Source organism: Phyllobates terribilis, unplaced genomic scaffold, assembly GCF_046119375.1.
Source record: "Phyllobates terribilis strain yellow unplaced genomic scaffold, ASM4611937v1 Scaffold_2__4_contigs__length_985480577, whole genome shotgun sequence".
Taxonomy (NCBI): domain Eukaryota; kingdom Metazoa; phylum Chordata; class Amphibia; order Anura; family Dendrobatidae; genus Phyllobates; species Phyllobates terribilis.
The window spans coordinates 199,055,133-199,081,359 of record NW_027362762.1 but is presented as its reverse complement, the minus strand read 5'-3'; the positions used below and the strand labels follow the sequence as shown (position 1 = coordinate 199,081,359).

At 44.8% G+C, this 26,227-nt stretch overlaps 1 protein-coding gene and 1 long non-coding RNA gene across 4 annotated transcripts in view; one reads left to right on the top strand and one right to left on the bottom strand.

The window, feature by feature from the left end:
• Positions 1-4,837, bottom strand: part of ARF3 (ARF GTPase 3) — a 46,228-nt gene extending 41,391 nt beyond the window's left edge. For 2 of the 3 annotated variants that reach the window (XM_073663786.1, XM_073663787.1), the window contains exon 1: positions 4,687-4,800. The gene's annotated coding sequence lies outside the window, so the exon portion shown is untranslated. Of the gene's footprint in view, positions 1-4,686 lie in introns of all 3 variants that reach the window. The other variant, XM_073663785.1, reaches the window with a different exon arrangement.
• Positions 4,838-4,839: 2 nt separating this feature from the next.
• The window catches only part of LOC141203016 (uncharacterized), a 55,332-nt gene continuing 33,944 nt past the window's right edge, over positions 4,840-26,227 (top strand). Inside the window, exons 1-3 of the long non-coding RNA XR_012274164.1 lie at positions 4,840-6,031; positions 7,366-7,455; positions 10,458-10,549. This is a non-coding gene — a long non-coding RNA (uncharacterized lncRNA). The remainder of the gene's footprint in view (positions 6,032-7,365; positions 7,456-10,457; positions 10,550-26,227) is intronic.

The window sequence follows — 26,227 nt, the reverse complement described above, 5'->3', positions numbered from 1 at the left end:
TTTCAGATTCTCGTCTGAACCCGGCCTTGCACTCAAGCATCGCAGTGGGTATGTGTTAACAATTCAATATCGGTACGTTTTCCTAACTACACTGAACAAAAATGTAAATGCAACACTTGTTTTTGCTCCAATTTTTCATGAGCTGAACTCAAAGATCTAGGAATCTAAGACTTTCTATGTGCACAAAAAGCCATTTTCTCTCAAATATTGTTCACAAATTTGTCTAAATCTGTGTTAGTGTTCTCCTTTGACAAAATAATCCATCCATCTCACAGGTGTGACATATCAAGATGCTGATTAGACAGCATGATTACTGCACAGGTAAGCCTTAGGCTGGCAACAATAAGAGGCCACTCTAAAATGTGCAGCTTTACCCCACAGCACAATGCCACAGATGTCTCAAGTTTTGAGGGAGCGTGCAATTGGCATGCTCACTGCAGGAATGTCCACCAGAGACGTTGCCCATGAATTGAATGTTTATTTCTCTACTATGAGCCATCTCCAAAGACATTTCAGAGAATTTGGCAGTACACCCAACAGACCTCACAACCGCAGACCACGTGTAACCACACCAGCCCAGGACCTCAACATCCATCATCTTCATCTCCAAGACAGTCTGTGACCAGCCGCACGGGCAGTTACTGCAACAATCGCCTTGCCTAACCAAAGAATTTCTGCACAAACTGTCAGAAACCGTCTCAGCGAAGCTCATCTGCATGCTCATCATCCTCATCGGGGTCTCCACCTGACTGCAGTTTGTTGTTACAACTGACTTGAGTGGGCAAATGTGCAGATTCAATGGCATTTGGTACGTTGGTGTTCTCTTCATGGATGTATCCCGGTTTTCACTGTACAGGGCAGATGGCAGACTGCATGTATGGCGTTGTGTGGGTAACCGGTTTGCTGATGTCAATGTTGTGAATAAAGTGGCCCATGGTGGCAGTGAGGTTATCGTATGGGCGGGCGTATGTTATGAACAACAAAAAACACAGATGCATTTTATTGAAGCCATTTTGAATGCACAGAGATACCATGACAAGATCCTGAGGCCCCATGATAATGCACAGCCCTATGTGCAAGAATCTGTACCCAATTCCTGGAACCTGAAGACATCCTAGTTCTTACATGGCCACATCCTGAGATCAGCATATACAACAGTGTGTTCAAGTTCCTGCCAATATCCAGTAAATTCGCAACCATTGATGAGGACCAGCAATCCACAAGCCACAATCAACAACTGTAAGCCAAGGAGATGTGTTGCACTGCGTGAGGCAAATGGTGGTCACACCAGATACTGGCTGGTTTTCTGAACATTGCATCAGCACCTCATTTCGATCCCAAAAATTCTGTATTCAACTAAAGAGCAATGTTCTAAAGAAAGCACATGACTAATACTGACTCGCTTTGTTATAACTAGCGTTGAGCGAGTATGTTCTATTAACCCTTTCGCAGAGTATGCTCGGGCCGAGCTCCGAGTAGTTACAGCTGCTCGGTGATATGGTTGAATCGATCCCGTGTGCATGATTTGCAACTGTTTGACAGTTTTATTACATGTGAGGAATGTGTAAGAAATAGACATTCCTCCCATGTACTAAAGCTGTCAAACAGTTGCAAATCATGCACACGGGAGCGATTCAAACATATCACCGAGCAGCTGTAAATATTCGGAGCTCGGCCCGAGCATACTCGGCGAAAGGGTTAATAGAACATATTCACTCAACACTAGTTATAATCAATACAAGGGGAGTTGTATTTCTATTTTTTCAGACAACTTCCTTCAGGTCTCAATGTTTTCTTCCTACAGACCTGTAGTGTTGTCATGTGAATACTAAGAGCAGGCTTTATTCTGTCACTGTTAGGCAGGCAATAAACATAGCCTTCTGCCTACTGAGGGAAAGAGCAGAGTCTCTGTCATAGCATAACGACAATAGCTCCTTTTGTAGGGAAAACTATATATGGACTGTACTGCCAGAAGGGGAAGGAGACAGATTTGGTCTACAGCCTGCCCCCAGTAGCACAGAAACAAAGGGCATACTTACCAACAGTTATAATGCACTGCAAAATTAAGAACATAAGGCTGGACCCCAGAACATCTACTCTGAGAAGTGGTTTTATTAAGTACTGCCCAATTGTGGCAGTTTGCCAACTGCTCGCAAGTGTGCAATGGTGAGGACACAAGGAAAATGACAAGGGTGTTTGTTATGATACAAACCATGTAAATTATTTTTGGTATAAAAATTATGGATGACCCCTTTTAAGATGTTTGGAAAAGAATTTTAGTCACAAACTTCTGCCACAAACCTGCTGTGAATATACCTAAATATTATCAAGTTGTTTTTGCTTATAAAAAGGGAGGTTCCAACAGCGGCTCCAAACTAGGCAAGTTCAACATATGAAATATCTCAATAGTGCGCATAAAAGTAACTTTGTAATATATCTTTATAGAGAAATAACTTTTCCTCCTCCTGGACGCATCATTCTCGATTTACAGGTAATATCTGTAGTCAGTGAATACAGATTTTCCCATTACTTACAGTGGATAGATGACAGTTGGTGCTCATAAAGTTCTATGGAACTTTCAGCTGAATGTCTTTGCCTTTAGCTCCTCCCTTCTACATAGAATTTTAAAAACACCAATCTCCTACCTCAATAATGTGAATGTCTGTCTTCAATGAATGCAGATTTTTACCTATAAATTGAACAGTAAAAGATCAATAAGGCTATGTGCCCACAATGCAGAAATGCTCCGGATTTTTTATTTTTTTTTGCGGATTGTACATGCGTTTTTCCTGCCAGGGACAAGCGGATGTGAAGCGTTCTTCACATGCATTTCCGCATGCGGGTTGTCAAGCGCTTTCCAGGCGATTTTAGCATCACTTGGAAAGTGCTTGACAACTTGGTCACACTATATAAATCCATGCAAACGGCATGGATTTATAGTGTGACCTTAAAGAATGGTAAAAAAATAAATCTATACTTACCTTCTGATGGCCCCCGGAGTCTTGATTTGATGCGTCTCGGCTTGCCGGTAGCTTGCAGTACACTGAAGGACCTGCCGTCACATGACTAAATTACATCAGCGCAGGTCCTTCAGTCCACTGCGATCTGCTGGCAAGCGAAGACAAGCACACTGGGGGCCATCAGAAGGTAAATTAAAAAAAAAATTATTTTTTATTTTTTTTTTTACAGGTACTATGGTACCCGGGTCCAGAGGAGAGTCCTCTTCTCCAGACCTGGGTACCATCCGCACATTGAAACGCATGGAATGAACATGTACAGATGCAGTGATGCGGATTCCATGCGTTCCACAGCACATGCGGATCATTGGGGAACATGGCTGGCCTCCTACCAAGCGTTTCTGCAGCGGAATTGCCGCTGCGGAAAAGCATCGTGGGCACACAGCCTATGGGCGAAAAAAAGAAGCATATCTAATAAGATATATTGCAAAGTTGATCATTTTCTTCTGCAGTATTGATTTATGAAATAAATGTTTATACAAGTTACTTTTTAAAGAGAACTGGTCAGCAGGATTTACCCCTGTAATGCACCACCAGACCACTGCACATCAGTTTCCTAGAAAGGCTTCCTATTGCGCCCTTATAGCAAAGCATCTAAGCAAATTTTCAAAAACTTCATGTGTATCAGGCGACTTCTCAGGTACACATTGGAAAGCTGAAGCTGCCAGATATATTCCTGACAATTGTGATTTCAAGTGCTGGGACATCAAATCATGCCTCTTTAGCATTTTTTTTTTTTTTTTTGCAAAATTGCTGGGACACTGCTATAATAATGGCAAGATGAGAAGCCTTTATGGGAGGCGGATACCATACAGAAGGTAGATTACAGGGGTGATTTCTGATGACAGGTTTCCTTTAAACAGGCTGTGGTATTCATAGTGCACCTAGTGGTTCAGAATCTGCAGTATTCATGTTCTTCACTTTTAATTTTGCATATGGTTTCCCAAAAGGAGATGACGATCTGAAGAATTTTGACGAAAATAATTCAGAAAAATCAAATGTCTCTGAATCAAAGAAATACTTGTCTACAGGTTTTTCTAACATATCACTATTTTTTTTAATGCTTTTCTATTGTCAGACCAAACTATTTCAGGTATAAACACATGCAGCACAAAGGAGGTGTTCTCCAGGTCAGCACAGTGGCTCAGTGGTTAGCACTTTTGATTGGCAGCGCTGGGGACCTAGGCTCAACCAGTTTGTAGGTTCTCCCCGTGTTTGTGTTGGTTTCCTCCGGGTTCTCCGGTTTCCTCCCACACTCCAAAGACATAGGGAATGTAGAGTGTAAGCCCTGATGGGGACAGTGATGATAATGTCTGTAAAGCGCTGTGGAATTAATGGCGCTATATAACTGAGTAAAATAAATACATTTTTCATTATGGGGGGGGGGCACACAAATATCTGAGCAGGTGCCACAACCAAAGCCATACGCGGGGGCACTCGGCAGGCGACACATGGCTGCATTAAAAGTGGCCACATGGACTCCTGTCATGATGGTGCTCGCTCCTCACAGCAGACCCTGGAGAATGCAGTGGATGCTCATTAAAGATGGAGGCTGCTGCTTGTGCTCCATGCGTGGGCGACATTCACATCCAGGGCTGCTGACACGCGAGAGCCGCCACAGACACAGAACACTAGTTATGGACGCCTCGCCGCCACTTCTGGCACCTACCTTCACCCCTTCTCCTTCTCCCTCGCCTACCGCAGCGACTCTTCTGTCCTCTCCGACCGGAAGCACCCGGCCCAAATCTCGCGACAGTTCCCTCTGTTCTCTGTCAGCGTTGCGGGAAACACACGCGAGATTTGTTCTGGTTTCCACAGTAACTGATGCAGCAGCGCTCTCCTCCATTCTGCTGCAGGAATGAGTGGGCAGGAGGCCTGGTCCTCACATGCAGCCCTGATGTCTCCAGTCACCCACACATCCATTAGCGGCAGAGCGCTGTATTGTATAACCATGTAGGTGACGTGCAGCCACCGTGTGCAGCGTGTGTACAGGGACAGCAGTAGTGGGACCCGTGGTGATCGGGGTAATCAGGTGTATAACCCCCAGCCCCGCCGTGCAGCCTGCTGCTACAGGCGTGAGGCGGGATAGGCGTCCTGTAGAGCCGCTGATGCAGGGTGGTCCTGTAATGGGAGGTCTCCAGGGTAACTGGTCAGGTCAGATGATAATGTGTGCAAAGTGCTGCAGAATATGATGGCGCTGTATGAGCAAAGCGTAATAATCACAGCCCACCATCGAAAAGTGATAAGAACTGTAACGACTCATCCACTATATGGGAGGCCACATAAATCAGAAGGTGGGGGGTCACCTGGGCATATAAGGGGCGATTCATCCAGACCGGCAATGCTCTCGCTCACGCCTCTTAATGAATCAGGTGAGGTGCGTAGTGAACTGTGCCGCTGTGTGCGTCTCACCACAAGTCTTACTCCAGCCCCTGCTAAAGTAAGATTTATGGCGTAGCAAATTCTGCCGCTCATCATGAATTTGACAAGCGGGTGACGCCATGACCCCAGCTCCACCATGACCCCAGCTCCGCCCACTTTGTCCGAGCTGGGGTGAGAATGGCGTGAAAACTGGCAAAAAAAGCTTTGATGAATTACTCCCATAGTGCTTAAAAGGCGCCAATGATCTGCTGACTCAATGACTGCAAAGTCCAAACTTCTGGTACTTACATCAGGACAAAAACTATGTAAGGCCTCTCACACGTCCTGACATTTCCAGTATTGTAAAAAAAAAACAGTACCGGAGATATCCTTGTCCATGTGTACCTGTGTGGCAACCGTGTGCCGCATCAGTTTCATACATACCAGCGCCTGGGAATCAGCGGCAGGGCTGCCATCAGGGCATTACTGCCCTTACTGTTGTATGGGGCCCGGTGAGCAGAGGAGCCCGAACTTGCGTCAGCAGCTGACATCACTCACTCGTCGCTGGCGTATGACATAGGTGCCGGCCTGTGACTGGCTGGCGTCCGCACTTCAAGTCAAGGAAGGAGCGTCGCCGCTGGAGCGGCAGCAAGGTAAGGAGGAACTTTTTTTTTTTTGAGACATGGGGGCAGAGATGAGACATGACATGGGGGCAGAGATGAGACATGACATGGGGGCAGAGATGAGACATGACATGGGGCAGAGATGAGACATGACATGGGGGCAGAGATGAGATGACATGGGGTAGAGATGAGACATGACATGAGGGGAGAGCTGAGACATGGGCAGAGATGAGACATGACATGGGGGCAGAGATGAGATGAGAAGAGAGCTGAGACATGGGGGGGCAGAGATGAGACATGACATGGGGGTAGAGATATCACATGGGGCAGAGATGAGACATGACATGGGGGCAGAGATGAGCCATGACATGAGGGGAGTGCTGAGACATGACATGGGGGCAGAGATGAGACATGACATGGGGGCAGAGATGAGACATGACAAGAGGGGAGAGCTGAGACATGGGCAGAGATGAGACATGACATGAGGGGAGAGCTGAGACATGGGCAGAGATGAGACATGACATGGGGGCAGAGATGAGATGAGAAGAGAGCTGAGACATGGGGGGGCAGAGATGAGACATGACATGGGGGTAGAGATATCACATGGGGCAGAGATGAGGCATGACATGGGGGGCAGAGATGAGACATGACATGGGGGCAGAGATGAGACATGACATGGGGGCAGAGATGAGACATGACATGGGGGCAGAGATGAGACATGACATGAGGTTGAGAGCGGAGACATGAGGGGAGAGATGAGACATGAGGGGAGAGATGATACATGAGGGGAGAGCTGAGACATGGGGGCAGAGATGAGAGATGACATGAGGGGAGAGATGAGACATGAGGGGAGAGCTGAGACATGACATGAGAGAGATGAGACATGACATGAGGGGAGAGATGAGACATGAGGGGAGAGCTGAGACTTGAGGGTAGAGCTGAGACTTGAGGGGAGAGCTGACACATGGGGAGCAGAGCTGAGACATGGGGGACGAGCTGAGGCACATGAGGGGAGAGCTGAGACACATGGGAGCAGAATGGAGAGACATGAGGGCAGAATAGAGAGACATGAGGGCAGAATGGAGAGACATGAGGGCAAGATGAAGTCTCATGGAGTCCAGAATGGAGTACATATGGGAGCAGGATGTGGGACATTATTACTGTAGGGGCTAATTATGGATATTATTTTTGCTGTGATGTATTTTATTTTTGAGGATACTGTTTTCAGTGGGGAGGGGGTCCTGTTACTGTGCAGGGCGACACTATGTCACTTTTTTTCTTCATCTGGTGTAGAGTAGAAGTTGGGGAAAAAGTGGGGAATGTGCTCTGGAAACTGCTCTAGATAACTGTGTTATTTTCTGCAGAGACGTGTCCTGGCTGGAAGAAGTGGTGGCGGTCTGTGTTGGATGAACAAGAAAAGCTAAGATGAAGGACTTCATCTAGAGATTTCACCGGTGAGTCAGTGTGTTTCCTGTACACTGACATTATATACTACAGTACATGCTATACACAGGGATACTGTGTATAATGTCACTGGTGATCCCTGTATTATCTGTACACTGACACTATATACAGAGCTACTGTGTATAATGTCACTGTTGATCACTGTATTACATGTACACTATTTACGGAGCTCCTGTGTATAATGTCACTGGTGATCACTATATTACCTGTACACTGACAGTATGTACAGAGCTCCTGTGTATAATGTCACTGGTGATCCCTGTATTACCTGTACACTGACACTATACACTGTATATTATGTGTAGAGCTGTGTATAATAGCACTTATGGTAATATTAGTAATATGTTTTTTTTTATTAATGATCAGTATTGTAGTAGTCACTAGGTGGTGGTAATATGTGGTCTAGTCATGGTGTGGTGGTATTTGTTCCTTGTATGTAACATTATTCAGTCGCTATGTGGTGGTAATATATGGTCTGGTTATGGTGTGGCGGTATTCCCTGTATATGGTATTATCCAGTCATTATGTGGGTGGTAATATGTGGTCTAGTCATGGTGTGGCAGTATTTGTTCCTTGTATGTGACATTATTCAGTCACTATGTGGTGGTAATATATGGTCTGGTTATAGTGTGGCGGTATTCCTTGTATATGGTATTATTCGGTCACCATGTGGTGGTAGTATGTGGTCTGGTCATGGTGTGACGGTATTTGTCCCTTGTACGTGGTACTATTGGTCATTTTTGAAAAATGGATGTGACACATTCCCTTAAAGAAAATATACTTAAAAAGAGTATTGGGTATTATAAGAAATGTTTAATAGGTTAGAGTAGAGTAGGGCCCGGCCAGAAGAGTCTACCTTGTCCTGGTAGTGGCTTAAGAAAACTTTTGGCCAAAACAAAAGCTGATGGCAATGTATGTGATCTCGTGTTTGATGAGAACTGTTAATGTGTGATTGGTGAGGACGTGGTGCAGAAGTGGAGTTTTTCCAAGAGCGGTCGGGGGACTGTGGAAGGTTCGAGGGATGGAGGCTGAGCTGGGGTGGAGTCTCAGGGGGGGGCCCGAAAATTTTGCCAGTATGGGGCCCTGAAATTCCTAGTGGCAGCCCTGATCAGCTGTACAGTTAGTGCTGTTCCTAGCCTGTTACCTGTTTATCTCTATGTCCGTACCTTCCCTTTTCCTGCAGTATCTGAACCTGCACCTAATTCCAACTCGTTGTCTCTGTACTTCTGTTTGTGAGTTTTGTGTCCACTCGCTACTTCATAGTAAGTACCTTGTGTGTATCTGGTTCTGCTTGTCCCTTTTCCCTTCCTCCATATCTTCCTGTATTTTCCAGTCTGTTCCATGTGAACAGAGCCCTGTCCTCTCTGCCTGCACCTTCAGCCTGTTCTGCTCTGCCTTGTCCACCGCACCTGCGGTTTCGCTCCGCTCTGTCTTGCCCACCGCTCCGATGGTTTCTCTCTGCTCTGACTTACCCACCGCTCCAGCGGTTCCGCTCTGCTCTGCATTGTCCACCGCTCCTGCGGTTTTCGCTCCGCTCTGACTTGCTCACTGTACCAGCAGTTCCTCTCTGCTCTGCCTTGTCCTCCGCTCCGGCGGTTTCTCTTTACTCTGCTTGTCTACTGCATCTGCGGCTCTGTACCTGTCTCCCAGTCTCTACTGGACCCTATCCAGCCTGCGCTCCAACCTGCTAGTACCTCCCGGTCTGCACTCCAGCCGTGCTTGCCAGTATCTCACTGTTTGCATACCAGACGTGCTTGCCAGTGCCCACCTGTCTGCATACCAGCCATGCTTGCCAGTGCCCACCTGTCTCCATACCAGCCGTGCTTGCCAGTGCCCACCTGTCTGCATACTCGCCGTGCTTGCCAGTGCCCACCTGTCTGCATACCAGCCGTACTTGCCAATACCCACCTGTCTGCATACCAGCCGTACTTGCCAATACTCACCTGCCTGTATGCCAGTCTAACCTGCCTGTTCCTGCATTCCCCGGTGTGGGTCAACAACTGTGACCGGGGTCTGACCTGCAGTCGCACCTGGTCCCTCTGCTCGGTTCCTCCTTGGTCCACGGAGTCGACTAAGCCGCCGTGCGACCTTGGTCGGATCGGGTTGATACTTAGTTACGCCCCTCCAGGCACTCCTCGGTTCATGGTACAGTGGGATCACTAATCACGCTCACGCCAGTCAGTCCGGGCGTGAGCATAACAGTCGTGTCACTCAGTGAGATCAGCGCAGTTCAGGGGCCCGCTCGCTGGAGCGAGTCATTCTCTACTCCTCAGCGTGTGCGGTCACCTCATGCCATCGCACACGCTGATGAAGAAATGTCGCACAGATGGATTACAGCATGGAACACTGGATTATTTAAACTGCACAGGCTTAAAATGTACAGGAGACATGGACGTGTGAATGAGGCCTAAGCCTTATATCACACAGCTGTGTGTAAGCCTTACATCACCAAGCACACCAAACTTCGGACAGAGTGTTGTAAACAATTTGTGTAGCAGAGAAGATAACTCCATTGTCACTTCACCCGTAGTTCAATGAACACATGCGGATTTACCTGCGTGATTAGAACTCAGAGTTTTGGAAGCAGCGAAAATACGCTGCGTCCAAAATACTGCTATAGCCTGATCGTGGGCACATAGCCTTAGGGTTTGGAAAATGTTAGGAATACGTTACCTGCTTGTCTGCATTGTGCCAACTCCAAGGCTACGTTCCCACGATGAGCTTTCGTTGAGTTTTTGACACTGCAGAATTTCTGCACCTATTATGTAAATTTTGTTTATTTATTCTTTGTGTTTTTATCATGTTTTTGACCCTGCGTTTTTGTCTCTTTTTGGTGTGTAGTGTTTTAAATAAAGCTGCTTTATTTTGTTACTTCCTGGTATTTGGCTTTGACAACACTTTATTGACATACTTAGGTGCAGATCACATGCATTTTTGATACGTTTCCACCGCTATAGCACAGTACAGACGCATGTGCATTTTTTACCTGCAGATTTTCCACTTCTAATGTAAGTGTATGGGAAGAAAACTCAGCGTACCTGCAAGTGAAATTGATATGCTGTGGATTTTAAACACGCACCGCAGGTCAGTTTACATTGAGTATACAGTGGGTACGGAAAGTATTCAAACCCCTTTAAATTTTTCACTCTTTGTTTCATTGCAGCCATTTGGTAAATTCTAAAAAGTTCATTTTTTTTCATTAAAGTACACTCTGCACCCCATCTTGACTGAAAAAAAACAGAAATGGAGAAATTTTTGCAAGTTTATTAAAAAAGAAAAACTAAAATATCACATGGTCATAAGTATTCATACCCTTTGCTCAGTGTTGAGTAGAAGCACCCTTTTAAGCTAGTACAGCCATGAGTCTTCTTGGGAATGATGCAACAAGTTTTTCACACCTGGATTTGGGGATCCTCTGCCATTCTTCCTTGCAGATCCTCTCCAGTTCCGTCAGGTTGGATGGTGAACGTTAGTGGACAGTAAATAGATTGCGACCCGCATAATAAATCATGTGGATAAGGGGTCTACAGGAAAATTAGAACCCCCATCACCACAAAGCCTACTCAAAACCAAATGTATACAAAATAGGAGAACAATTGAGTAGAATGGCATAAAAGACTTTATTACATATATAATTCATTAAGAATGAATACATCATATCAATAATTTACCACAAAAGTACAGATTGAGACATGCGGACATATTGTCCCCCTTATTTTGTTAATAAGGGCCTCTACGGAAAGTTTCTCCCAGGGATCATAGGAAGTGCACATGCTGAAAACAGAGGAATTGACACATGGTCAGACCCATACAAAATCACTGGTGTTTAGGAAAGGTCCACTCAATCACAGAACCACATTGCACCTCACTTACCCAATAATAGGAGGGCCCAGAAGTACGAGGGACCACACTGGGACAGGACACAGGTTAAGGGAAGCCTCTCGCCGGTGGTAGCACTTGGCTTTTTCAAGAGGCGTCTCTCCAGAGATGTTCAATTGGGTTTAGGTCAGGGCTCTGACTGGGCCTGTCAAGAATGGTCACAGAGTTGTTCTGAAGCCACTCCTTTGTTATTTTAGCTGTGTGCTTAGGGTCATTGTCTTGTTGGAAGGTGAACTTTCGGCCATGTCTGAGGTCCAGAGCACTCTGGAAGAGGATTTCATCCAGGATATCGCTGTACTTGGCCGCATTCATGTTTCCTTCAATTGCAACCAGGCGTCCTGTCCCTGCAGATGAAAAACACCCTGATAGCATGATGCTGCCACCACCATGTTTCACTGTTGGGATTGTATTGGGCAGGTGTTGAGTGGTGCCTGGTTTTCTCCACACATACCGCTTAGAATTATCACCAAAAAGTTCTATCTTCGTTTCATCAGACAAGAGAATCTTATTTTTCATAGTCTGAGAGTCCTTCATGTGTTTTTGAGCAAACTCTATGCGGGCTTTCATATGTCTTGCACTGAGGAGAGGCTTCCATCGGGCCACTCTGCCATAAAGGGCCGACTGGTGGAGGGCTGCAGTGATAGTTGACTTTGTGGAACTTTCCCCCATCTCCCTACTGCATCTCTGGAGCTCAGCCACAGTGATCTTGGGGTTCTTCTTTACCTCTCTCACCAAGGCTCTTCTCCCACGATTGCTCAGTTTGGCTGGATGGCCAGGTCTAGGAAGACTTCTGGTGGTCCCAAACTTCTTCCATTTAAGGATTATGGAGGCCACTGTGCTCTTAGGAACCTTGAGTAATGCAGAAATTCTTTTGAAAACTTGGCCAGATCTGTGCCTTGCCACAATTCTGTCTCTGAGCTACTTGGGCAGTTCCTTTGAGCGCATGATTCTCATTTGGTCTGGCATACACTGTGAGCTGTGAGGTCTGATATAGACAAGTGTGTGCCTTTCCAAATCAAGTCCTATCAGTTTAATTAAACACAGCTGGACTCAGGCTCGGACTGGCCTGGCGGGGTGCCGGGAAATTTCCCGGTGGGCCCCGGGCCCCTTGCAGAGGGAACAGGAGAATTAAAAAAAAAAAGAAGTGGTCGTGGGGTCTTTAAGGGCGCGCGCACGCACTTTCACCGACGCGATGCCCAGGAGTCCAGGACAGTAGTGGGAGGGGCCTGGGAGCAGGAGAGCAGGGGCTGCACTGCACTGCAGCGTCACACTCAGCAGACAGGGCCACACGTCTGCTAAAAGTGACGTCACAGCGCGCCCTGCACTGCAGTCTCCCGCATTAGGAGTGCGTCTGTAAACTGTATGGGCTGGAGACAAGCCAAGGTACTGTAATATTTGTGTGTGTTTGTATGAATTTTTATGTATATGCTGTCTGCATGTGTGTGTATATGCCTGTGTGTGTGCATATGCCTGTGTATGTATATGCCTGTGTGTGTATATGCCTGCATGTGTGTGTGTGTGTGTATATGCCTGTGTGTACAGTGTGTGTATATGCCTGTGTGTGTATATGCCTGTGTGTGTATATGCCTGTGTGTGTGTATATGCCTGTGTGTGTGCATATGCTTGTGTATGTATATGCCTGTGTGTGTATTTGCCTGCATGTGTGTGTGTATATGCCTGTGTGTGTATACGACTGTGTGTATATGCCTGTGTGTGTATATGCCTGTGTGTGTGCATATGCCTGTGTATGTATATGCCTGTGTGTGTATATGCCTGCATGTGTGCGTGTGTGTATATGCCTGTGTGTGTATATGCCTGCATGTGTGCGTGTGTGTATATGCCTGTGTATACAGTGTGTGTATATGCCTGTGTGTGTATATATGACTGTGTGTGTGTATATGCCTGTGTGTGTGTATGCCTGTGTGTGTATGCCTGTGTGTGTGTATATGCCTGTGTGTGTGTATGCCTGTGTGTGTGTATGCCTGTGTGTGTGTATATGCCTGTGTGTGTGTGTATGTATATGCCTGTGTGTGTGTATATGCCTGTGTGTGTACATTGTGTATGCCTGTGTGTATATGTGTCTTCACACGTGTGTGTATGCCTGTGTGTGTACATTGTGTATGCCTGTGTGTATATGTGTCTTCACACGTGTGTGTGTATGCCTGTGTGTGTACATTGTGTATGCCTGTGTGTATATGTGTCTTCACACGTGTGTGTGTGTGCTCTTCCCTGCGTGTCTGCATTTTTGTGTGTGATTGTCTGAGTGTGTCTGTGCATTTCTGTGTGTGCTTGCCTGTGTGTGTGTACGTGTCCCCATTTCTGTATGTGTATCTGCTTGTGTATATTAGGGCTCTTTCACATGTCCTGATATTTACGGGACTGGAGATATCCGTGTCCACCTGTGTGTCATCCAAGTGACACGTACCAGCTCTTGGGAATCAGTGTACAGTTAGCGCTGTTCCCAAGAGCCGGGTACTGAGCGCTGCCCTCATCATAGATCGCTGCAGGCGCTGTGATCAGCAGCAGCGGGGTCAATGATGAGAGTAGTAGTCTACTCCCACCGTGTCCAACTGTAAAAATAAGAATAAAATAAAAAAATCCTTATACTCACTTCTCCTAAGTGTCACCCGCTGTAATCCGTGCAAGCGCTCACGCCGAGGAGAATGACTCCTGCAGCGAGCTTGCTGCAGAGCTGCGCTTAGTGAATGACAGGGCACCCCTTGTTGAGCGCAGCTCCGGGGCCCACTCGCTGCAGGAGTCATTCTCCTCAGCGTGAGAGCTCGCACGGATTACAGCGGGTGACACTTAGTAGAGGTTAGTATAAGGATTTTTTTATTTTATTCTTTTTACAGTTGGACACGGCGGGAATAGAGTATTACTCTCATCATTGACCCTGCTGGTGCTGATCGCAGTGCCTGCAGGGATCTATGATGAGGGCAGCGCTCACCGCTCTTCCCAAGCATCGGGTGCTAACTGTCATCAATGTGCGGGACATTTTGCGGTCTGGACAGCAGGTAAAAAACAGACATGTCAGCGTGTTTTGCCCACGGACACCACATGGTCTGTGGAAAGTGGAAACACACTGACATATGCACATACGCATTCATGTGAATGGGTCTACGTGTCAGTGTCTCTGGTACGTGTGGAAACTGTCACCGCATGTACTGACGTGTGAAAGGGCCCTTAGTATGCATCTGTGTACGCTTGTATTCGTGTGTCTTTGTGCATGCCTGTGTGCTCTTCCTAAGATTTATTATATTTTGAGAGAGATGGGAGAGAAATTTTAGGAGACAGAATGGGGAGATGTGTGAAGAAACAGTATGGTGAACTAGGGGAGGGGTGGGAATGGGTGCGGGAACAGAATAGGGAAGGGATGTATGAGACAGTATGGAGAGTGGGGGAATAGTGTGAGGAGACAGTATGGAGGGAGAAAAGTGTGAGGTGACACAGCACAGAGACTAGGTAGTGTGGGGGAAGGTATAGAGATGCGACAGTATGGGGGGAACAGTATGCATAGGAGGGGTAGTGTGATGACTGGGCAGTATAGCGGGGACACCATATTTGAGGACAATGTGAAGAGGGGGCCCAGTATGGAAAGGAGAGGACAGTGTGTAGAACATGTACCATAAGAGGGGTAGAGTGTATGTCATGTTTTGTGCAGGGAGCATTGTAAGAGTTAGGTTTATTCAGGGGCTCAGTGTAGATATTTGTATTCAGGAGTATTATAATGACACTGTATCCTTAAGGGCATCGTGTGGGGATGTGCTGCTGAAGACCGGAGAAGATGGAAGTCTGCAGAGACGAACTGTGGATGAGAAAAGTCATCATGGAGTCTGGACAAGATGGAGACGAAAAGAGAGAGAACGACTCTAATCAGAGAAGACGTCTCAGGTACAGTGGTGGCCAAAAGTATTGGCACCCCTGCAATTCTGTCAGATAATACTCAGTTTCTTCCTGAAAATGATTGCAATCACAAATTCTTTGGTATTATTATCTTCATTTAATTTGCTTGCAAGGAAAAAACACAAAAGAAAATGAAGCAAAAATCAAATCATTGATCATTTCACACAAAACTCCAAAAATGGGCCAGACAAAAGTATTGGCACCCTCAGCCTAATACTTGGTTGCGCAACCTTTAGCCAAAATAACTGCGAACAACCGCTTCCGGGAACCATCAATGAGTTTCTTATAATGCTCTGCTGGAATTGTAGACCATTCTTCTTTGGCAAACTGCTCCAGGTCCCTGATATTTGAAGGGTGCCTTCTCCAAACTGCCATTTTGAGATCTCTCCACAGGTGTTCTATGGGATTCAGGTCTGGACTCATTGCTGGCCACCTTAGAAGTCTCCAGTGCTTTCTCTCAAACCATTTTATAGTGCTTTTGGAAGTGTGTTTTGGGTCATTGTCCTGCTGTAAGACCCATGACCTCTGAGGGAGACCCAGCTTTCTCACACTGGGCCCTACATTATGCTGCAAAATTTGTTGGTAGCCTTCAGACTTCATAATGCCATGCACACGGTCAAGCAGTCCAGTGCCAGAGGCAGCAAAGCAACCCCAAAACATCAGGGAACCTCCACCATGTTTGACTGTAGGGACCGTGTTCTTTTTTTTTCCTGTACACTGTATGTTGATGCTTTTTCCCAAAAAGCTCTACTTTTGTCTCATCTGACCAGAGAACATTCTTCCAAAACATTTTAGTCTTTCTCAGGTAAGTTTTGGCAAACTCCAGCCTGCCTTTTTTATGTCTCGGGGTAAGAAGTGGGGTCTTCCTGGGTATCCTACCTTACAGTCCCTTTTCATTCAGACGCCGACGGATAGTACGGGTTGACACTGTTGTACCCTCGGACTGCAGGGCAGCTTGAACTTGTTTGGATGTTAGTCGAGGTTCTTTATCCACCATCCGCACAATCTTGCGTTGAAATCTCTCTTCAATTTTTCTTTTCTGTCCACATCTAGGGAGGTTAGCCACAGTGCCATGGGCTTTAAACTTCTTGATGACACTGCGCACGGAAGACACAGGAACATTCAGATCTTTGGAGATGGACTTGTAGCCTTGAGATTGCACATGCTTCCTCACAATTTGGTTTCTCAAGTCCTCAGACAGTTCTTTGGTCTTCTTTCTTTTCTCCATGCTCAATGTGGTACACACAAGGACACAGGACAGAGGTTGAGTCAACTTTAATCCATGTTAACTGGCTGCAAGTGTGATTTAGTTATTGCCAACACCTGTTAGGTGCCACAGGTAAGTTACAGGTGCTGTTAATTACACGAATTAGAGAAGCATCACATTATTTTTCAAACAGTGCCAATACTTTTGTCCACCCCCTTTTTTAGGTTTGGTGTGGAATTGTATCCAATTTGGCTTTAGGACAATTCTTTTTGTGTTTTTTCATTGAAGACAAATTAAATGAGGAGAATAAGACCAAAGAATTTGTGATTGCAATCATTTTCAGGAAGAAACTGAGTATTATCTGACAGAATTGCAGGGGTGCCAATACTTTTGGTCACCACTGTAAGATACCTGGATGTAAATGTTCATTTGTGATCCTGCCTGTGTCTCATCAGTACTGTGGTTCCTGTATGGTCCGCAGTCTGATGATGACTGATAACTCCCAGTATCTCTATTGTTAATTACATACTGGGAGTTGTAGGTTTATGTGATACAAAGATATATCGGGCTGACCTGACATTACAATTGATGGTGGTTCAGATGATGTATTCATGTACTGATGTGTTTGTGCGCGTCTGCGTGTTTGTGCGCGTCTGCGTATCTGGAATAATATGTATTTTTGTAAGATGCGTGTATGTAACAGTGCATTGTGGTGTGTAATAACATTCATAAACTTGGGGCACCTTTACTAAATCTATTAGGACTCGCTCACATGTGTTAGGGAATTCCATTTGTCTTTCCACATTTAGGACCAGACAAGTGAAATTTGCTAACCTTGTCATAACCATAGGGTTGTACTTGTATGGAGCGGGTTCAGGAGCTGAGCCTGCTCCATACCAGGCAAATGTCGGCTGTGTTACATAGCCGGCGTCTGCCTGTAACAGCCGTGATCAGAGTTCGCCTTGATTGCTGCTATTCTGAGTATTTAAGTGCCCTTGTCAATCACTGACAGCGGCATTTAGATAGCACGATGGCCGGTGCATGCAGTCACCTGCTCCCTTTAGCCCTCTGTAACGCAGTTGCAGGTTGCTGATTGTTTGCCAGTAGTGCTGAGTGAGCATGGTTGGACAAGGTGTTATCTCAGCATGCTCGGGTGTTATCCAGGTATCTTGTAGTGCTCTGCTAATATGATCGAGTCCCCGGGGTAGCATGTTTTGCAGCGGTAGACAGAAGCAACACATGCGGTGATTACCTAACAAACAGGCAATTCCTGCATGTGTTGCGTTTGTCTACCACCGCAAAACACGTTACCACAGGGACTCGAGCATATTAGCAGAGCACTACATGATACCTGGATAACACCTGAGCATGCTGGGATCACACCTTATCTGACCACGCTCGCTCAGCACTAGTTGCCAGGTGCTGCTGCCATGTTAGTCATTCAATGAAGCTCAGCCTGAGGTTGGGCTCCATGGAAGTGTAACAATCAACGTTATTGCAGCACACTCACTTTGTAGTTAGTGTTGACTGTAATGTCTCCCTCCTTGCACCGACCTTATAACAGGAAGCGAGTGGCGGCAGGTAGAATAAAACGTAATTTTCTCCGTATAGCAAATGCTTTTCCATTAAGCCGTCTAACCAGGCTTTAAACCCTATTTACCTGCAGATTACCCCTATATCTGCAGATAAATAGCGTTTTTCAAGGTGACAAGTTACCATTAAAGGGACTCTGGCAGTACGGAATGACTGTTCGAACAAAGTCCTGCCGCTCAGTGCTTCACAGCGCGGCCAATCATGTGACTATAGTACATTATAGAAAAACATAAGTAATAAAACCGTTTATGGTGGGCTGTAGTGTGGGCCCCAGGCACCCCAGTCCAACCCTGGCTGGACTCCAATGAAGGAGTAGAACCATCTCAAGGAGGATCACAAGGAAATGGACAGCATGTGATTTAAATATGAGTGTCTGAGCAAAGGGTCTGAAAAAAATCAACTTTTTAGAATTTACCAAATGGCTGCAATGAAACAAAGAGTGAAACATTTAAAGGGGTCTGAATACTTTCCGTACCCACTGTAAAAGAAGCACATTTCTATAAATCCCATCCACTTTGCTGGATCTGTAAAATGCTGGGTTTTGTGCACATGTTAAGTATTAAGTATTTGCTGCATTTTTGTCTCATTTTGTCACAAAAACTGAAGCATTTGCTAGCACCAGCAAACTGAATGAGATTCATGAAGTCTCATGCACACGTTGCTTATTTTGTTCTTGCAGATTTGAAGCAGTTTCATATCTGTAGCATGTCAATTCGTTCAGCATTTTTCACGTATCCTAATAAATGGGCGGAAAAAAGTAGCAAAAAAGCATGTATTTTAGGCAGCGTTCACACATTGTGTATTTGCTGCTTTTTTTTACGCACCCGTATTTTCCTGCAGTTTTTACCTGCGTTTTTTTACGCAGGTAAAAAAAGCACCTCCATTCACACACTGCATTTTTTGCTGCTTTTTTTTACGCATGCGTTTTTTCTGCAGTTTACACTCATACTGTATTATGGCCACCGGTCACTGATTTAAAAAAAAATAGATCCAGTACTCACCTCTCCTGGTTCCAGCCGATGCTCCGGTCTCCTCAGCGTGCAGTGTGAAGCTCCGGACATCTCATAGCAGCGAGTGCCCTGTAATGACGTCATACGTCGAGTAAAATGATGGGAATGGAATCGTCTTCTGACGCTACCTCCTCCATCATCATTGCTCGCACTGGGCCCCCTCCGGCTGTCAGTGTGAGCAATGATGATGGAGGTGGAAGCATCAGAAGATGTTTCCAATCCCATCATTGTGTGCGGGCGAGCGGCCGGGCAGTGCGGGTGCTAACGGGAAGAAGCAGGGCCCGCTGCAGTGAGGCTCACGGGTCCCATAACAGTGGAGTGGCCTGCCGCCATTGGCGGTACACCACTGCATATATGCACACATATATATATACACACACACAGGTACACATGTACACACATATGCATACGCACATATACACACACATTACACATGGACTTACCCTCTCTGCAGATGATTCCACATGATGCATTTCTCTGATGCAGCCTCCCATCTCCCAGGGCCCGACTGCAGAGTGTTCTTGCAAATTGCAGGGCTGAAGGCAAGAGGGGGAGAGCAGAGCAGGGGAGGCAGAGAGAAAGAGAGCACAGGGTAGGCAGGGAGAGAGAGCACAGGGTAGGCAGGGAGAGAGAGCACAGGGTAGGCAGGGAGAGAGAGCACGGGAGGCAGGGAGAGAGAGCACAGGGGAGGCAGGGAGAGAGAGCACAGGGGAGGCAGAGAGAGAGAACAGGGGAGGCAGGGAGAAGGGGCCATGCTGGGAGCAGCCGCTCTACTGGAGCTACTGGCCGGAGCTGGTGGGCGGAGCCTCATCTCCTGCACCTACAGACACTGTGGCATCATCCCACCGCTTCCAGCATTTGCCGGTGAACCGATCAGCTGACTGTCAGCTGACCGGCTCGTATACCGATCAACTCACTAGACCAATCAGCTGATTTACAAGCCGGTCAGCTGACAGTCAGCTGATCGGTTCACCAGCAAATGCTGGAAGCGGCGGGACCGGACCGGACTCCTCTCCCATCCATCGGATAGGTGAATATCCATAGTTTCTCCTGCACCTCCGTAAAAAGCGCTGGAATTGCGCAATGTGTGAACACCGCTGCGTAATTCCATCGCTTATAATGGGCACAATATGTGAGAAGGCGCAGGCCGCGGTGCGTAAAGAATTGACATGTCAATTCTTTACGCAGCTGCGCTTTCGCGCTGCGTAAAATCACACAGTGTCTGAACGGCAAAGTGAATTTCCCATTCATTTTGCTGGCAGACACAAGGCACATTGGCTATTTTGAAAAAGCGCGTTCAAAAAAGCGTGCAAAAATATGCAATGTGTGAACGCAGCCTTATACTGCGTTTTTCCTGCCAACATTTTAGTATTTGCAGCAAAAATGTCTGTAGCAAATACTTGGTGGAGTAGGGATAAAGCTATGGGGCTCTTTTTCAGAGGTCTCACCCCCTGCAACAGTGAACGTTACACAACTACCTGTACGAGGCCGTACAACCTCATTCATATAGTTCAGCTGTGTGCATGACCACTTTATTACATTTATCAATATGTTCATTAATAAAATAGGACATTTATGCTCTTTCCCAGTTTCAGCTAAGAAACACTACAGAATATTTGTGAATAAATGAAAAAATATGGACATCATAAAGGGTTGTCCTCTGCTTGCGACACTTTATGTGCCAGAAAAAAACACCGCTCTGGCAGACCCGGCACATCTTTGCATTGCATGCATTATTCTCTGGTAATATCTGAAAATCTTGGATTAAGGAAGCCGGACACTAGGTGGTTTGCTAATCGCCGCACCCCTTTTTTTAACAACAGGTTGACTTCTTGTGACGACCCCTTTAAGGGTTACTAAAGTATGGAGCAAGTCGTTTATTGGTGCTTCTTATAAAAATTAGGGGGCCTCTACTACACAAATGGCACATTTTTGGAAGCTTAACTTCTTTTTCAAAAAGTTGGTGTCGAAAAAGTGTGTTGGGGTTCTCAACACCATTCTTTTTAATGTAATTTTGCTTTCAATCTGGTTTAATTGCATAGATAAATGTGCTCCATAATTTCCGGTTACATAGAAGACAAAACCAACTGCTGTGTGGCCTAGGCACCTGACGTCAGTATGGGAGAAAGTGCTGTAGGATGGGACCTACAGTGGCTCAATACATTCATCTCAAGATCAGCCCAGATGAAGTTTCATAATGGCAATGTGAAGAATTAGGGAACTACATCATATTTTGCACTTTTTTTTTTCACTTTTTTGATGTTTTTCTCTATTAAACACAGATGTGGTCAGTTATTAGTCCATGTAGGAAGCAAATGTTTGGTTTTATGACTTAGTGATAGATGTGATAGTTTTATGATATCACTTGGGAGTCAGGTTCTAACGAATGCAAGAATTAAAGCAATAATGCACAAAACATTTTCATTCAGTGTTAAATGGTCAAAGCTTTATTTATAATGACATGACCACACTGAAAATGGCAAACCCCTGACTCACGAAGAGTCATCCTTGATCACTCGGGACAGGAAAACATCCTGTGGAGGAAACCTCTAGGGAACCATGGCTGGAGGCCTGCCCTTCCCTTAGGCTTAGAAGGTTAATGCCAATATGTGACTTTGAATAATAAGAACAGAATATGTACATTTTATCAGATTTACCATGATCATGTAAAAACAGATTATAGGAAGAATAGTCATATAGGTTACAATAGATAAACAGTTATACAATATTAGACAAAGTAAGGGCAAATTTGGCCTTTTTGGCCCATCTAGAGTTAGATCTAAAAATATTTGGACAGAGACCGCATCTTAGTTATTTGGTCTCTGCATGCCACTATTTTTTATTTAAAATGAAACAACTGAGATGCAATTGAAGTGTAGATTTCCAGGTTTAATTTACAGGATTGAACAAAATATCCTGTGAAACATTTAGGAATTGTAACCATTTTTCTACAAAGCCTCATTTCAGGGGCTGAAAAAGTAATTGGACAGATTAACTTTACCATAAATAAAATGTTAATCTTTAGTACTTTGTAGAGAATCGTTTGCTGGCAATGACTGCCCGAGGTTAAGAAACCATGGACGTCACCAACTGTTGGGTTTCCTCCTTTGTGATGCTTTGTCAGGCCTTTACCGCAACTGATTGCAGTTGTTGCTTGTTTGTGGGTCTTTCTGCCTTTAGTTTTATGTTAAGCATGTGAAATGCATGCTCGATAGGGTTGAGATCTGATGACTGACTCAACCATTGTAGAATATTCCAATCCTTAAAAAACTCCTGGGTTGCTTTCGCAGTATGTTTTGGGTCATTGTCCATCTTTACTGTGAAGTGCCATCCAATCAACCTTGCTGCATTTGGTTGAATCTGAGCAGAAAGTATCACCCTGTACACTCCAGAATTCATCCGGCTGCTCCTATTTTCAGTCACTTCATCAATAGACACTAGTAACCCAGGGCTATTGGAAGCCATGCATGCCCATGTCATCACACTGCATCCACCATGTTTTACAGAGGATGTGGTGCGCTCTGGATCATGAACTGCTCCAAACCTTCTCTGTACTTTTTTCTTCCCATCATTCTGGTACAGGTTGATCTTAGTTTCATCTGTCCAAAGAATGCTTATCCAGAGCTGGGTTGACTTCTTTAGATGTTTTTTGGCAAAGTCTAATCTGACTTTTCTATTTTTAAGGCTGATTAATGGTTTGCACATTGTGGTGAACCCTCAGTATTTGCTCTCATGAAGTCTTCTCTTTATGGTAGACTTAGATACTGAAACACCTACTTCCTGGTGAGTGTTCTTCACTTGGGTGCATGTTGTGAAGGGGTTTTTCCTTCACTATGGAAAGGATTCTGTGATCATCCACCGCTATTGTTTTCCATGTACGTCCAGGCGTTTTTGAGTTCCCAAGCTCACCAGTGCAATATTTTTTGCAGAATGTACCAAACTATTGATTTGGCCACTCCTAACATTTCTGCTATCTCTCTCATAGATTTCTTCTTTTTCTCCAGCCTAATGATGGTCTGTTTCTCTTCCATTGAGAGCTCCTTTGACCGCACGTTGTAGGTTCACAGCAACAGTTTCCAAATGCGAATGCTACACCTAGAATCAGCTCCAGACCTTTTACCTGCTTTATTGATGATGGCTTAACAAGGGAATAGCCCATGCTGTCCAATAAAGAACTTTTAAGATAATTGTCCCATTACTTTTGGTCCCTTTAAAAGAGGCAGCTACATATTAAAGAGCTGTAATTCCTAAACCCTTACTCCAATTAGGATGTGAATGCCCTCAAATTAAAGCTAAGAGTCTGCACTTTAAGTCCATATTGATTATATCACTGTATCTTGAATAAGTTTTGGTAAACAGCTAAAATGCCAAAACTTGTGTAACGGTCTAAATATTTCTGGAGCTAACTGTACCTCCTTCTGTTTAACGATTCATCTGCTAACATGAGTTTGTCTACACTCTTGGCTATATGGCTTCTGGTCTATCCTGATACATACATACATTCTACCAGAGCGAGAAAAAAAAATGAATGCACACTGAAGTTATTCGCATGTATCTGTTTTTCACTGATCATTTTTTACTGATGCAAAATTGCATTAGGTCATGTGAATGTAGCACAAATCTCATCCTTGTTAACAGGCAAGGTGAGGAAGACCCGAAATAAGATACTCATGGATAAAAGGGCTTTAATTACAATCTCACATTTTAGTTTGCAACAGTGAGTGATGTTGAGGAAGTAAGTAATAATGAGAAAGAATACAATGAGATAATTTCATCAATTACATCTATTTTCCTGAATGGAAATCACACACATATATATATATATATATATATATATATATATATATATATATATATATATATATATATATATATATATATATATATATATACATACAGTGCTGGCCAAAAGTATTGGCACCCCTGCAATTCTGTCAGATAATACTCAGTTTCTTCCTGAAAATGATTGCAATCACAAATTCTTTGGTATTATTCTCTTCATTTAATTTGCTTGCAAGGAAAAAACACAAAAGAAAATGAAGCAAAAATCAAATCATTGATCATTTCACACAAAACTCCAAAAAAGGGCCGGACAAAAGTATTGGCACCCTCAGCCTAATACTTGGTTGCACAACCTTTAGCCAAAATAACTGCGAACAACCTCTTCCGGTAACCATCAATAAGTTTCTTACAATGCTCTGCTGGAATTGTAGACCATTCTTCTTTGGCAAACTGCTCCAGGTCCCTGATATTTGAAGGGTGCCTTCTCCAAACTGCCATTTTGAGATCTTTCCACAGGTGTTCTATGTGATTCAGGTCTGGACTCATTGCTGGCCACCTTAGAAGTCTCCAGTGCTTTCTCTAAAACCATTTTATAGTGCTTTTGGAAGTGTGTTTTGGGTCATTGTCCTGCTGGAAGACCCATGACCTCTGAGGGAGACCCAGCTTTCTCACACTGGGCCCTACATTATGCTGCAAAACTTGTTGGTAGTCTTCAGACTTCATAATGCCATGCACACGGTCAAGCAGTCCAGTGCCAGAGGCAGCAAAGCAACCCCAAAACATCAGGGAACCTCCGCCATGTTTGACTGTAGGGACCGTGTTCTTTTCTTTGAATGCCTCTTTTTTTTTCCTGTGCACTCTATGTTGATGTTTTTTCCCAAAAAGCTCTACTTTTGTCTCATCTGACCAGAGAACTTTCTTCCAAAACATTTTAGGCTTTCTCGGGTGAGTTTTGGCAAACTCCAGCCTGGCTTTTTTATGTCTCGGGGTAAGAAGTGGGGTCTTCCTGGGTATCCTACCATACAGTCCGTTTTCATTCAGACGCCGACGGTTAGTACGGGTTGACACTGTTGTACCCTCGGACTACAGGGCAGCTTGAACTTGTTTGGATGTTAGTCGAGGTTCTTTATCCACCATTCGCACAATCTTGCGTTGAAATCTCTCATCAATTTTTCTTTTCCGTTCACATCTAGGGAGGTTAGCCACAGTGCCATGGGCTTTAAACTTCTTGATGACACTGCGCACGGAAGACACAGGAACATTCAGGTCTGTGGAGATGGACTTGTAGCCTTGAGATTGCTCATGCTTCCTCACAATTTGGTTTCTCAAGTCCTCAGACAGTTCTTTGGTCTTCTTTCTTTTCTCCATGCTCAATGTGGTACACACAAGGACACAGGACAGAGGTTGAGTCAACTTTAATCCATGTTAACTGGCTGCAAGTGTGATTTAGTTATTGCCAACACCTGTTAGGTGCCACAGGTAAGTTACAGGTGCTGTTAATTACACGAATTAGAGAAGCATCACATGATTTTTCAAAGGGTGCCAATACTTTTGTCCACCCCCTTTTTTAAGTTTGGTGTGGAATTATATCCAATTTGGCTTTAGGACAATTCTTTTTGTGTTTTTTTCATTGAAGACAAATTAAATGAAGAGAATAATACCAAAGAATTTGTGATTGCAATCATTTTCAGGAAGAAACTGAGTATTATCTGACAGAATTGCAGGGGTGCCAATACTTTTGGCCACCACTGTATATATATATATATATATATATATATATATATATATATATATATATATATATAGATATATAGATATATAGGTATAGATATACATACACTGCTCAAAAAAATAAAGGGAACACTTACACAACAGAATATAACTCCAAGTACATCAAACTTCTGTGAAATCAAACTGTCCACTTAGGAAGCAACACTGATTGACAATCAATTACACATGCTGTTATGCAAATGGAATAGACAATAGATGGAAATTATTGGCAACTATCAAGACACCCTCAATAAAGGAGTGGTTCTGTAGGTGGGGACCACAGACCTCATCTCAGTATCAATGCTTTCTGGCTGATGTTATGGTCACTTTTGAATGTTGGTTGTGCTTTCACACTCGTGGTAGCATGAGACGGACTCTACAATCCACAGAAGTTGCTCAGGTAGTGCAGCTCATCCAGGATGGCACATCAATGCGAGCTGTAGCAAGAAGGTTTGCTGTGTCTGTCAGCGTAGTGTCCAGAGGCTGGAGGTGCTACCAGGAGACAGGACAGTACACCAGGAGACGTGGAGGGGGCCATAGGAAGGCAACAATCCAGCAGCAGGACCGCTACCTTCGCCTTTGTGCAAGGAGGAACAGGAGGAGCACTGCCAGAGCCCT